This window comes from Kogia breviceps, chromosome 14, assembly GCF_026419965.1.
Source record: "Kogia breviceps isolate mKogBre1 chromosome 14, mKogBre1 haplotype 1, whole genome shotgun sequence".
In the NCBI taxonomy this organism is placed as follows: domain Eukaryota; kingdom Metazoa; phylum Chordata; class Mammalia; order Artiodactyla; family Physeteridae; genus Kogia; species Kogia breviceps.
The window spans coordinates 15,385,090-15,398,594 of NC_081323.1; the positions used below are offsets into that span (position 1 = coordinate 15,385,090).

At 46.1% G+C, this 13,505-nt stretch overlaps 1 protein-coding gene across 2 annotated transcripts in view; it reads left to right on the top strand.

Moving 5' to 3' along the window:
- RIMS4 (regulating synaptic membrane exocytosis 4) overlaps positions 1-13,505 on the top strand; it is a 67,409-nt gene that overhangs the window by 27,681 nt on the left and 26,223 nt on the right. The window lies entirely within an intron of this gene.

Below are 13,505 nucleotides of genomic sequence, written 5' to 3' on the forward strand. Positions count from 1 at the left end.
ATATACATAGAGAAAAGTGCAGTAATTAGAAGAGCTAACTCATGGTTCCGTCATTTCTATTTTCTCTCTGCCGTGAGACTAGCATGTCCTAGATAGGGCTTGCTCCTCATCCTGGATTCCAGAAGAATCCATGGAGTAGAGCTATAGCTAACTCACAAGGGACATTTAATATGAGCAAGAACTAAACCGTGGTTCTATAAGCCACTGAGATTTGGGGGTCACTTGTTTGTGCAGCACAACCTAGTGAGCGCTAACCAATACATTTAATCCTTATAACAAAGTAAGGTGGGTTTTATTACTATTTCTGTTTTTTGAGGGAACCGAGGCTCAGAGAAGTTCAGTAACTTTCTTTAGTTTGCTCAGATAGTCTCAGAGGGCTGCCTCTAGTCCCAAACCCAGTTATTCAGACTCCAGAGCCTGTGCTCTTAAGAAAATGGAAGTGCATGGGCTGTTTGGTGAATGATGAGTAATCCAGTGTGGATGGAACACCTGGTATGTGCATGTTGTCAGACTTGTAGTATAGGTTTGGGGCAGATCCTGGAAGCCTTGAAAGCTGTGTGGATTATGAAGCTTCCTAGTGCCAGATGGGACCATAGACTGTACCTTTTGCTCACAACCCAGCTTCTCCCAACGCTTGTTCAGCTTGTCCCAAGAGCTGGTGGGAATGGCTTCCTGGGGAAACTGGTGGGAATTGTAAATTGTCTTCCTTCCAGTGATTGCTGAGATGCCCCTTCTCCAGAAAGTCTTCCCACTCCAGAGTCTTCCCATGCTCTCGATAGACCAGGAGCTGGAATAGAGTGAATGACGTTCCCCTGGCCATCCCTGCTAAGTGTAGGACCTCCCCCTGCCCCAAATGCATTTACTCTGCATTCAGAACTCTTTGTCCTCAGTTTATATTTTGGTTCCACATTTTTGCCCTCTCTCTACATGTTTTCCATTTGTCAATATAGCCTTTGGTTGTGGTCACCCAAAATGTAGCACTTCCATCTACAATAAAATCTTACGATTTTATTTGTAGTCAAGTATAACTCAGCATTGAAATAATTCTCCCTACAACCCAGACCCTGCCTCTACTTCCAGTGCTGTATTAATTATCTTCTTCTCAGCTCTCATAATATTGTGTATGTCTTTGCCCTTGAACTATACTATCTTGTAATTATAACACCTTGTGTTAATATTGCCCCTTTACTTGGCTGACTCCTGGTAGATTGGGAGTTTCAGCCAGGTCTGGGTTTAATTCATTTGTGTTAGGAGTCTCCAGCACAGGCCCTGGCTCTGGATAGGCACTTAGTAAGAGTTTTTTGAATAAATGATAATTATTTATCCGTTTCATCTCCTCTCCCCATCTATTAACTGTAAGTTCCTTAAGGACAAGGACTGTGTCTTATTAGAATCTGCAAGATCAAGAAAAGCATGGTATAGGAAATGAGCTCAATAAATATATACTTCACTGGATAAGTGAGAATAACATTTCCTTCCAGGAGCAGAACCCTTTAGAGTCGCAAAGCACATTTATATACCTTACCCAGTTGATCCTCTCAAATCTTCAAATTCTCCCTGTCTGGTGTTCTCAAATCCCTATCATGTGCTCTTTGCCTCCCTTGCGCCTACCTATTTCATCTGTGCGTCTTCATGATTTCTCCCTCTTCCCCCTTCAGATCCTCTTGGATAAAGGTCTTCAGGACCCTGTCCCCCACCACCCCCAGAGAAAAGTGGCCTAAAGGGCAAAAATTACACTCTGGTCTGCACTGAACCAAGATCATGCTCCCATTTAAAGCTTTACCATCTTGGGCAGGTTCACTAACCTCCCCGAGTCAGCTTTCTCTTCTGAAAATGGAGACACTAGTGGTTGTGAGGCTTGGATGAAGTAATGTCTCCTGAGCACCTATCATAGGTTCTGGCTGAGCCCAGTAAGTGGAAGTTCCTGTTTTTACATGGAAGGGTGGAATTTGAGACATCAGCAAGCCCACGGGAAAGAACTGTGGTTTTAAAACAAACAGGGGATAGGGTTGCTTTGTTCTGAGATCTCTGCTCCCTGTGAGGTGTTACCTCTGTTTCAGGCAAGCCCAGACCCCGGATCTGGTCAGCACCACGGACAGTTCCTGATGCATCTGGAGTCCAGCTAATTGCAAGTCGCAATGTTATTTTATATGCCACCAAGAGAGATAAAAACATGTCAGGATTTAACTATGACATGCTATCAGTTGTCATTCACATCTTGATTTCAGAGATGTTGAAAAGTGTGTCTTAGAATCAATGAAATAATGACAATTTTGTGAGAGATGGTATCAGTGAGCTGTTGACCCCTGACCCTTGAAGAGGTTAATTATAATCGCCAGCACTTTTTGAATGTCTCCTGTGCTCCAGGCCTTTTTCACTCCTCCCTCTCCTGTCCTGGGTGCTGTCTGCCCTCTATACATTGACTTAACAAATACTACATTTGGGGAATATAAATGTAAGCCCAATAGACAGTTAATCAACCGTTTTCTCAGTCTCCTGCCCAAAATATTCTAGTCCCGAGCCTCATTGTTTCCAAGCGTTGCTTCCTGCTGAAGGATAATCTAAGTCTTACTTTCCAGTCCACATCTTGCGTAACCCATTTAAAGAGCATGTCAAATACATATCCTGTGACCCAGTAATTTCATTCCTAGGTATGTGCCCAGAAGAGATGTACATAGATGGTCACCGAGAGACGTGCACAAGATTGTATCTGGCAGAGCTATGTGTAATATCTCCAAACTGGAAACTACCCAAATGCTCATCAACAGTAGAAAGAATAAAAATAATTTTGATATATTCACAAAATGTAAGACAGTAAAACCGCAAGAATGAATGAACTGCAATGAAACAATCAACATGGGTAAATCTCACAAACATAATGTTGAGTGAAAGAAGTCAGACACTAAAGAGTATATGCTAGATGATTCTAAGTATATAGAAGTACAAAATAGGCAAAACCAATTTGGCCTGTTAGAAGCCAGGATAATGCTACTCTTGGAGGGGGAGTAACTGCTACTCATGAGGGGCTGACTTCTGGGGACATTGGTAATGCTCGTTCGTAATATTCATCAAGCTATATACTTAAGAGTTGTATACTACGTAATTGTGCGCTTTGTATATTATGCTTCAACAAACAGTTGTTTTTAAAAGCATCTTTCTCCAGAGAAGAGAATGCTGAGAATTTCCTATGCAGGATGATAGGTAAGACATTTGGAGTGGCCAGTCACGTGGAATATTTGGAATTACCTGAATTATTCAGTGTGAATGGAATGTAGAGCACATTGGGGGTAGGGGGAAAAAAACAGGACTGGAAATGTAACTTGGGACCGGGTCAGAAAGGCAGTGTGTGTTAAGGCCATTGGAATTTATTCTGCAAGCAACGGGGTACTGCAGTGGAGGTTTTATGCAGGCCACAGAGTGGAGAACTGATAGAAGAGGACACCAGTTAGAGGCTGACCACCTGACCGAGTACTTGAGTTACCAGGGGATTTTCTAAAACTACAGATTCATGAGCCCTACCCTAGGCCTACTGAACCAGAATCCCCAGGAGAGAAGACCAAGGAATCTGTATTTTAACTAAGTTCCCAGCATATGCCAAACTGTCAGACTCGCACCGGCCTCTGAGCAGGTGCTTGGGAGCCTCTGAGTTAATTGACTCTTACACTCATCCAGGCAAGAGTAGGTGGGGATGTGAGCTGTGAACTTGGTGATACAGAGCGGGCTCAAATTTGTGTCCCCAAAGGAGGCATGGAGACGGTTTCCTTAATTAATTAACAAATTTTTGTATGTCATGTACTAAATAGTGCTTGCTATGTGCCAGGCCCTATTCTAAGTACTTTTTAAAAAGTATCAACTAATTTAATCCTCACAGACATCCTATGAGGCACATAAATTACATTCTCCATTTTTTTTTTTTTTTTTAAGAAGAAGAAGAGGAAAGTGACACACACAGAGGTTAAGTAACTTGCCCAAGATAGCACTACTAATAATGTGACTGGGGCCAGCTTTACAACCCAGGCCATCAGACTCCATCAACCACGCTTTTAACCACTAGGCCTTGCTGCTTCCTGAATATGCTGTGAGTGGCTGTTTACTGTGAAATGGAGCTGAGAGGTTGGCAGTGAGGAGACCTGAATCCTAATGCCAACATGGTCATTACCTCATGTCCCTCTTGGGTCTCAGTTGCCATTCTATACAAGGAAGGCCTTGGTCTAGATGACTCCTAAATTCCCTCCAAAAGGAATTTTCTCTGATTTTAAGGGAAGGCAGATATTGACAGCTCTGGAGAGAAGAGGGGGAAGGTAAAGGGTTCTCACTCAGGGTTTGTGCTTCCTTGGCCTGTCCTTGGAGATACAGCCAAAGGCAGCATCAGGGCTATGGAGGCCTGAGTGTCTGCATGTCAGCTCAGCCCTTGGTTTTCAGATGAGTTTTAAGACCCGGGCAGGGGAGACATGTGACGCTTGAAGTCATTGGGAATAGCTAGGCCAGGAAGAGGCAGTAGTAGCCTCCAGGGTATTTATCTTGGAGGGACAAGAAGGGCAGTGGCCGTGGGAAGGGAAAGCAGTGAGCCCCAGGGGATCACCCTGGTTTGAAGAAGCCCGCTGATCCAGAGCTCTTGTGCCTGGAGGGCTTCACGGGCTGTGATATGGACCTGGAGGAGGCCACTCACAGAAACGAGATTATATTCCGGTCAGTGACGTGGTTAGGGATTTTAGAGCCTGGGAACCTGCAGCAAGTCGTATAACCTCTCTCAGCTTTGGGCTCCTCATCTAGAAAACAAAGCTGTAAAGACCCATTTTGGATGAAATGTCGACGTGGAGAATGGTAGTGTTCCTTCCCTCCTCTCCCTTCCACCACCACGTTACTGCGATCTCTAGTGGTTAAGAGTGTAAGTAACATCTGTTTTTACGAAGATCTGGATTTAAAACCTAGCACTCTCTTGTCTGGTGTAACCTTGGGCAAGTTGCTGAACTGCGTTGAGCCTGGTTCCTTTTTGTAAAATTAGGGTGATGATACTTGACTCTCAGAGTTATGGCTAAATTTTATGTATGCATACACATATATATAAACATGTAAACAAATATACATTTATAAAGTTATAATTTACATATTATCATTTACATAAATTTAATACATCATGTATATGACACACTATATGTAAAAATATTAGTGTCTGGTAAAGGGTAAGTGCTAAAAGTAATGTCATCTTATAATTTATTATCATTTTATTATCCTTTTCCTTTATGAATACTTGCTTTTGGGAGAAGGTACATTAAGCACATTCGTATTCAGTTATGGACAACTGAATGAGACTTACTCGTTTTCTTCACTGGAGAATTTGCACTTTTCTTGAAGACACATCCTAAAAATAAAAGCAATTCAATTAAACACTGTTAGTGGGATGGGCAGTGCTGGGTGCTGTCCGCGGCGCGGAAGGGAAATGACGGCTGAATGAGCTTATGCGGTAGACAGGGAAATCAGTAGGTTGACCAAGGGCTGTGTTTCAAGGTGCAGTGGAATAGATACCCTAATGAAGGTGAAGACAAAGTGCCCCTGGGCCTCAAGGAGTCTGATCAGAGAAGGGTTTGTGGAAGAGATGGCATTTAAATTCTGTGATAGAGTGCAGTGAGTTTAGTTTAGTGGTTCATTAAAAACATGGTTATTGGAGTCAGAAAGACATGGGCTTGAATTCTAGTTCTGCCATTTGTAGCTTTGTGTGTCCTTGGGAAAGTTACTTAACCTTCTTTATCCTCATTTTCTTTTTTCTTTTTTTTCTTTTTTCTTTTTATTTATTTATTTATTAAAAAAATTGTTTTCTAACCCAAAAGTAAATTCAAAATTAGGATGTGGGCGCAGGCTCACTTTTTCTAGCCCAGCCTTTCAGCCAGTGCAACCCTCATCAAAACTCAGCACCTCCAACAAATGACCCATCATCGATTATTTTACCTTTGTTCCAGAGGAAACATGGCAACCCTTCTCAGACAAATGCCTCTAAGTCACTTTTGGAAGTTACTTTGACCCAGGGCCCTTAAAACTGTGCCACAGAACGCAGCAGAGTAGGGGCCACATGGACAAAGAGAACACCTCCAGTCTATCCTCATTTTATTACCTTATAAAATGGGGTAGTAACTATCTCACAACTTATTGTGAGAATTACAATGAGGAGATGCCTATGTAAAACACTTGGCATAGCATCTGACACAATGGTAATAATATTAATAACAGCCACTTATTGAGTGCTTACTGTGTGCCACAGCCCACCTAGGCTGTCCTGAGGACTAAATGTCATTATAGTATTACATTACCTTATTATATTTAATCCTCATAACAGCCCTAAAAGTTTGGCGAGTTTCTGAGAAACTGTTATTTAAAACTTAACTCTGGAGTATGGTCAGAATTTTGATAGGGAAGGTTAGGAAGGCAGGAAAGTTAAGGAGAGAAAATGGGGATGAGGCAGTTACTGAGGATGTACATGGAGCAAAGAGGTGCCTGGCCGGGCTGGAGTGCGGAGACTGGGAGGGCAACCAGGAGCAGACGGGGAGGGAATCAGATAATGGAGAGTCGTGAATGCCTGAGTGTGAAGGGGGTAGCTCATCTGATGGGCAGTGGAGAGCTAGTCTAAGGTTTTAAATGGGATCATGGCATGAAGTCATGATTTATTTATAAATTCATATTTTACCTTCATTTATGTTCTAGAATTAATACATTTAAACTATAAAACATTCAGAAGACACAGCAGCCTACAAAAGAGAAATAAAATCTCCCCAGTGGGCTGATTGGAGTGTAAATTGGTACAACTACTTTGGAAAATCATTTGGCAGCGTCTGCTAAAGCTGAACAGATGCCTGCCCTATGACCCAGCCGTTAGGTATATTTCCGCCCTTAGGTATATCTCCGAGAGACACAGGTACAAATGTTCACCAAAGGCCGTGCACTAAAGCAGCATTATTCCTATTAGCCCCAACCTGGAAAAAAATGAAATACCCGTCAACAGTACAGTGGATAAGTAGATTGTGGAACAGTGTATTCATACAGTGGAATACTTTATAGCAGTGATAATAAGCAGTCTACAGCTACACACACAATATGGATGGATCTCATACAGTCAACATAATACTGAGCAGAAAAAGCCAGCACCCCGCCCCCGCCAAAGGCCATGCTCTGTATATAAAGTTTAAAAACAGGCAAAATATTTGATGTCTGAGATCAGGATAGTGGCTACCCTTGTGGAGCGAGATAGAGCCTGGAAGACTGGGCACAAGTGGGCTTTGGGGATCCTGGTAATGCTGTTTCTTCATTTGGCTGCTGGTTACATGGGTGTGTTTACTTTGTGAAAATCCATCAAGCTGTACGCTAAAGGTTTGTGCACATTTCCGTATATATCTTATACTTAGATTAAAGTTACAAAAATAATCTTCCACACACGCCCTCTGGCAATCTTTCTCCCTACAGTTATTCCCCATTAATGGTTTGGGTCATATCCTCCCAGAGTTTTCTGTGTCTATGCATGAAGCGAAAGATAAAGCTACGTTATCTATAGCTTTACAGAAATGGTCTTATGCTTTTACATGGTGTCCTGCAACATGCTTTTTTAACTTCACAGTATGTTGAAGCCATCTTTTATATCACTGTAGTTGTAGGTCTAGATGATTCTTTTTAACACTTGCACGGTATTTTATTATGGGGATGTGTCACTTAGTAAACCCATATCCTATTGACAGACAGTTAATTTCAGCATTTCATTGGTGTAAATGATGCTGTGGGAACCTCTTCGTGCATAGCTTGGTGTACTTTTCTGACTATTTGTGAATTTATAAATTACTAGGAAGGGAATGTCTTGGTCTGAAGTGGTATTTTAAGATAGTTAATCTGTTACTGACTTGCTGAGTGGGTGGGTTGGAAGCAGGGAGACCAGTTAGGAGGCTATTAAAATAGTTTAGACTTGGGGTAATTAGGGTAGTTGGCTGTGAAAATGGACGGAAAGGGAGAGAGATAAGAGATGTTAAGGGCAAAGACTTTATACGACCTGGCATCTAATGAGAAAGCGGGAAAAGTCAGAGAGGTCCTCGGGGGTTCTGAGTCTGTGGCTGGGAAAAATGGGAACCTAAGTCAAGAGGATTTGACTGGGGGGAGCGGGATGGGTTTCGTTTTGGCCATAGAGACGTCCAGAGTGCAGTTGGAAGTATTGGTCTTGACAGAATTAAGGGCTATAGACTGAGGTCTAGGATTCCTTTGCTTAGGGTGGTCCTCATGTTGTGGGAGGGGAATGAAATCAGCGAGGGGAAGGCTGTAGAGAGAGAGGAAGAACCGAAGGACTGGAGAGAGAGGGCTTAACGTGTAGGGATGGTGGCAGTGGTCAGAGATGGGAGGGGATCTACTAGAATTCACTATCACAGAGGCCAAGGCAGGGATCTGAAGTGACTGTTACTCAAAGGAGGGAGTAGTCAATAGCCTACATTAGTCTCCCTCCCACTGGGACCCCAATGGGTGCTGTCATTACCTCTTTTACTTACTCCTCAAAGCCCTTAACACACTTGTGATTAATCAGTGTGATCGTCTGTTGAATGTCTGCCTCTGCGTCTGAACTCTGAGCTCCATGGAGGCAGGGATCGCCCCAGTCTTGCTCCTTCTTCTGTACTCTCCATCAGCTGTGTTCTTGGCACGCACCGGTGTTGGCATCTCAAGTTGTTGCTGTGTTTTGGTGGGACTCCAGTTGTCCACACACCTTTTGCCTGATGCCTACCCACCCCCTGCCCCCCCTCTACACGCTCTGAGCACAGGTTGAGAGAGGAGGGACTTAGAACCCACAGGGTACAGCAAGTGGGAGTGGGTAGCCAAAAGTAGGTCATCCACACTCCATTTACTTGTACGTCTCAGTGGCCAGCCTTGAGGGCAGTCTCACAATTGGTACCCAAAGTTTACAGGACTCAAACTCCAGGCCTCTCCAGTGGAGGCTTAGGATAACCACGGACAAAGGAGCCTCTGGTTTGATCCTTAACTATCCCTTCAGAAAGGGTGCCCCCTTCCATGCCTGCATTGTTGTGCAGCTGATCTTCTTATCACCACACTTCTTGGAGGGAATGGTATTTTCGCTGTGTTGCTGGAACCCACCTGTGCAACTTTTTTTGAACCTTGACTTCCTTAGGATGCCAGGTAAGCCAGGTGTCTTAGGTCAAGTTTCCCCAAAAGGGCCCAGAGATGAGATTCGTGTGCAGGTGATGTACAAAGGAAGCGCTCCCCGAGGAGGGCTGGGCACCCAGGAAACAAGCAGGGATGTGATGTTGTGCAGATCCCACAGAGGGCGGCTTCAGCCCCTCCTGCAGGCTTCCTCGTGAGCCTGGGTTATGCCCCAGTTCTGACCCGAGGCAGAGGACCCGAGGGTTCATTCTCTTGTTCCATTTAGGCTTTGGTTAAGGGGCTTGGGGGCCACAAATTCCCAGGCACTTCTGCCTCTGCCTGTGTGGGGACAAAGTGGGCTCAGTAGCCCAAAGGAAGATCTAAAAACAGACCCCCAAAAAGTTGGCTTGTAGTGGCTTTCAGAAGCCAGTGTGGTGGGACCTCATGAACGTGGGAAGAAGGGAGATGTGGGGGGGGATGTGGGCGGAGCATCAACATGGTCCAGTGCAGCGGGTCACACCAGGACCTATTTCTGGGCTCCTATGGACCGGAAGCAGGGTCTCCCATCCATGTGTGTATTGTCAGTGGAGACCAGCACTTGGGAGTGTGTTTAACATCTTCAGGAGGGCGCCCCACCAGACGTGAAGGCCCTCAGTAAGTGCTTGTTGAGTAAGCAGAAGGGCCATACTCTGGGGTTGGAAGCTGAGATAAGGCCCTTGTGCATCGTCATGAGCCGCCATTGGAGGCTGGTGTAGTCAGTCCTGCGGTTGGGCGTATGGCGGCCAGAGGCTGTTCTCTGAAGGAGTGTGTTTATTGAAGGGAGTGGGGAAGGAAGTGAAGCCTTGCACGGGCTTGCGGGGGGGGGGGGTGGGAGGAGCCAGAAGATGGAGAGGTGGTAGATTCAAGGCCCAGCGAGGACAGATGGTGGGAGGAGGTCCCAGTGAGGGTGGGAGAAGGTGGGATGGGGAGGACAGAGGGCAGATCAGGCTGGGCCAGGTCAAGGATCGCTCCTTCCTCTCCGAGAGGGAGGGAGGGTCAAGGGGCAGGTGGAAAGGTGTGAGGATGGTGACATTTGGAAGCAAGAAAGAGGAAGTCCAAGAGACACATCTTTTCAGCCAAGTGGGAAAAAGGTCATTTGTTAGGATGGCTGGGATTATGAGATGGGGAGTGGGAAAGCATTGGGACAGTCACTCTGGGGGCATCACTGAGTCAACAAGAGATGACAGAATGAAGAATTGGACCATGACCGAGTCAGCAGGAGATGACAGAAGGAAGGGTTGGATGGGCAAGGTTAGGTGGTGGCACTGGGTGGTATGGTTGGGTGCAGCGGTAGTCCCCAGACTGGGGACTCTTGAGGTGGGGAAGGTGGCACGTCACGGTGCCACCTGACTTGCCCGAGGTCCCACAGCTACTGGCTGCAGAGCTGGGACTCTGCCTGGGCCACCCGATTGCAAAGCCAGGCTCACCTGCGTGCTGAGCTAGGGCTGTTCTGAGGCCCACGGCGGGTACTGGATGTGAAATGCTTTGGGGCTGTCGAGTGCTACACAGACGTGAACCATACTTCTCCAAACCTCCCCCAACCCAGTCCCCTTAGGGTCTGAGTTGTTTGTCATGCTTTGGTCCTCCCTCTTCCTGGAGAAATGTGTCAGACCTTGCTGAGTGAGGATGAGCCAGCGTGGGGCTCCCGAACAGGGCTCAGTGGGGAAGTGAAGGTCCCAGGCAAGGTATCTGCAGCCTGCCTACAGGGTAACCGGGTTGTGGGTCTGTATCCCCACTGTAAGGAGGGGGTTGTCCTTGGAGGTGACTGCGCTTGTGTGTGTGTGTGTGTGTGTGTGTGTGTGTGTGTGTGTGTGTGTGTGGTGTGTGTGTTGGAGGGATGTCTCTCTGTGCCTGTGAGTCTGTGTTTCTGAGTGAGCATGTGTATGTTTCTGAGTCTTTCTGTGCCTCTGACCCTGCTATACATAGAGAAACAGAAATGTTGGGAGGGGGACTTCAGATACCAATTAGGGAAAGAACAAAGTGTGGAATGACGGGAAACAGACACAGGGATACACACATTCCCCCACATCTTCAGAAATACCCAGGGTGACACACACACATACACACACACGTACACACATAGACGTGCGCTGTGTCGGTTTCTCTGTGTGCTTTCCTGAGTGGGTTGGTGTACGCTTCTTGTGGCCACGTCTCTGCATGTGACTGGCACATGCCCAGACGCACATGCCCATTTAGCCTCAGAAACACAGAATGACAGATGTGTGGAGACCCATGGCAACACACAAATATAGACACTTAGACATACATTAACATACTGTGTCTTTTCACATTTTCCTGTGTATGTGTGATTTTCTGAGTATGTGGACATCTGTGTCTGAATTACGCAGCTATACGTAGGAGAGAAACATGTGGGTACACACTCTGAGAAGCACACACAGAGCATCTGTATCTCTGCGTGTGTGTGCACGTGTCTGTCTGCCTGCCTGCAAGTCAGGGAGGAAGGGGACACCATCGTTGAGTTGGGAGGAGGGAAGTCAGGAGAAGACCAGTAGGAGGCGCCCTGGCCTCGCCCTGTTTCCTGGCACACAGACCCAGCTCTCCATCCTCTTGCTGAGCAGGGTCGTGGGGTTTGGGTGGCACTGCTCTCCGCTGCTGGGTCAGTCAGTGAGCGCTGGTGAAGGCCCTGGGGTCTGTCAGCTCATCCTGGATTCTGTGGGGAGATGGGAAAGGTCCCATTAAAGATCCGCCTCCACCTCTAGCAAACCCACAGTCCCTCCAGGGTGGCGGGAGACGTAAAGCTTGCCATGATCACAAGGATGTGGAGCACAGAGCCGAGAGACCATCCCAGGGTCAAACGCCACCCCACGTCCCCACCCCCGCCTTCTGACTCTATGGCACAGACCAGTCCCTTACTCTCTTGCCTTAATCCCACGTTCTCGGTGCGAAGGCTGGGAGAGCGGGAGCAGCCACTTCCTGGGCGGCTGAGCATTAAGACCAGTCTCAGGGCAGACACCCATTCATCCAGCAATTATTAATTAAGCACCTACAGTGGCTGGACTGTATTCTCAGCCCTGGGGCTTCAACATGCTACACGATGAAATGCATTGTCCTCGCGGAGTTTACGTTCTGCGTGGAGGAAGCTTGTCAATAAACCAGTAGTGCAGAACGTGTCGGGTGGTAAGCGTCAGGAAGAAAGCCAAAGCAGGGCGCTGGGTGGAGAGGGGCCAGGAGATGATCAAGGAGAGCTTGGATAAGATAACGTTTGATCACCCAGTGGAAGCGAGGGTGTGAGCTACTGACGGGAGAGGATGTTCAGAGGGAGGGAATAGAAGGGCAGAGGGCCATCGTCCTCATAATAACCCTGCTCTCCCATTTTACAGTCGAGGAAATGGAGGCACAGGGAGACTAGTAATTTGCCCAAGGTCTCACAGCCAGTAGAAAGAGATCCAGGATTTAAACCTGGGCAGGGTGCCAGTGGTCTAAATCGGCGGTCCTCAATCAGGGGTGATTTCCTCCCCTCCCCCCCCCGCCCAGAGAATGTTTGGTAGTGTCTGGATTTTTGACTGCCATGACTGAACTGGAGGGAGGGTGCTACTAGCATCTAGTGGGTAGAGGCCAGGGATACTGTTGGACCCTCTACAATGCACAGGACAGTGCCTGACAGCTAAGCAATAATGCATCCACATTGCCAGTTGTGTTGAGGTGGAGAAACCCTGGTCTAAATCCATGAAAAGCACTTGACAGAGAATATGACACATAGTAGGTACTTGGTAAATAGTAGCTGAAGGCGAGGAGGGAAATGATTTGGAGAAGATTGCAAGGAATAAGTGAATTCAAGAAACAGTACATGTTAGATGGACCTAGAGAATGTTATACTTGAGTGAAGTAAGTCAGACAGAAAGACAAATACTATATGATATCACTTATATGTGGAATCTAGAAATATTACAAATGAATCTATATACAAAACAGAAACAGATTCATAGATATAGACTTATGGTTACCAAATTGGAGAGGGAGGGAAAAATTAGGAGGATAGGATTAACAGATAGATATAAGCTACAATACATAAAATAGATAAGCAACAAAGGTTTACTGTAGAGCACAGGGAATTATATTCAGTATCTTGTAACAACCTATAGTGGAATATAATCTGAAAAAAATAATAACTGAATCACTTTGCTGTACACCTGAAACTAACACAGTATTTTAAATCAATACACTTCAATTAAAAGAAAAAGAACATGTAAATGAATCTGCCAGCTAAGAGAACTCATGTGATTTCTGTTTGTTGGGTTGGGTGTAAAGGGCAGGGTTGCCCCAGGGAGGGTGGGTGCAGGTGAGGCCGGTGGTGGGAGGAGGTTGATGGACTGGGGATGGGGGTGGTA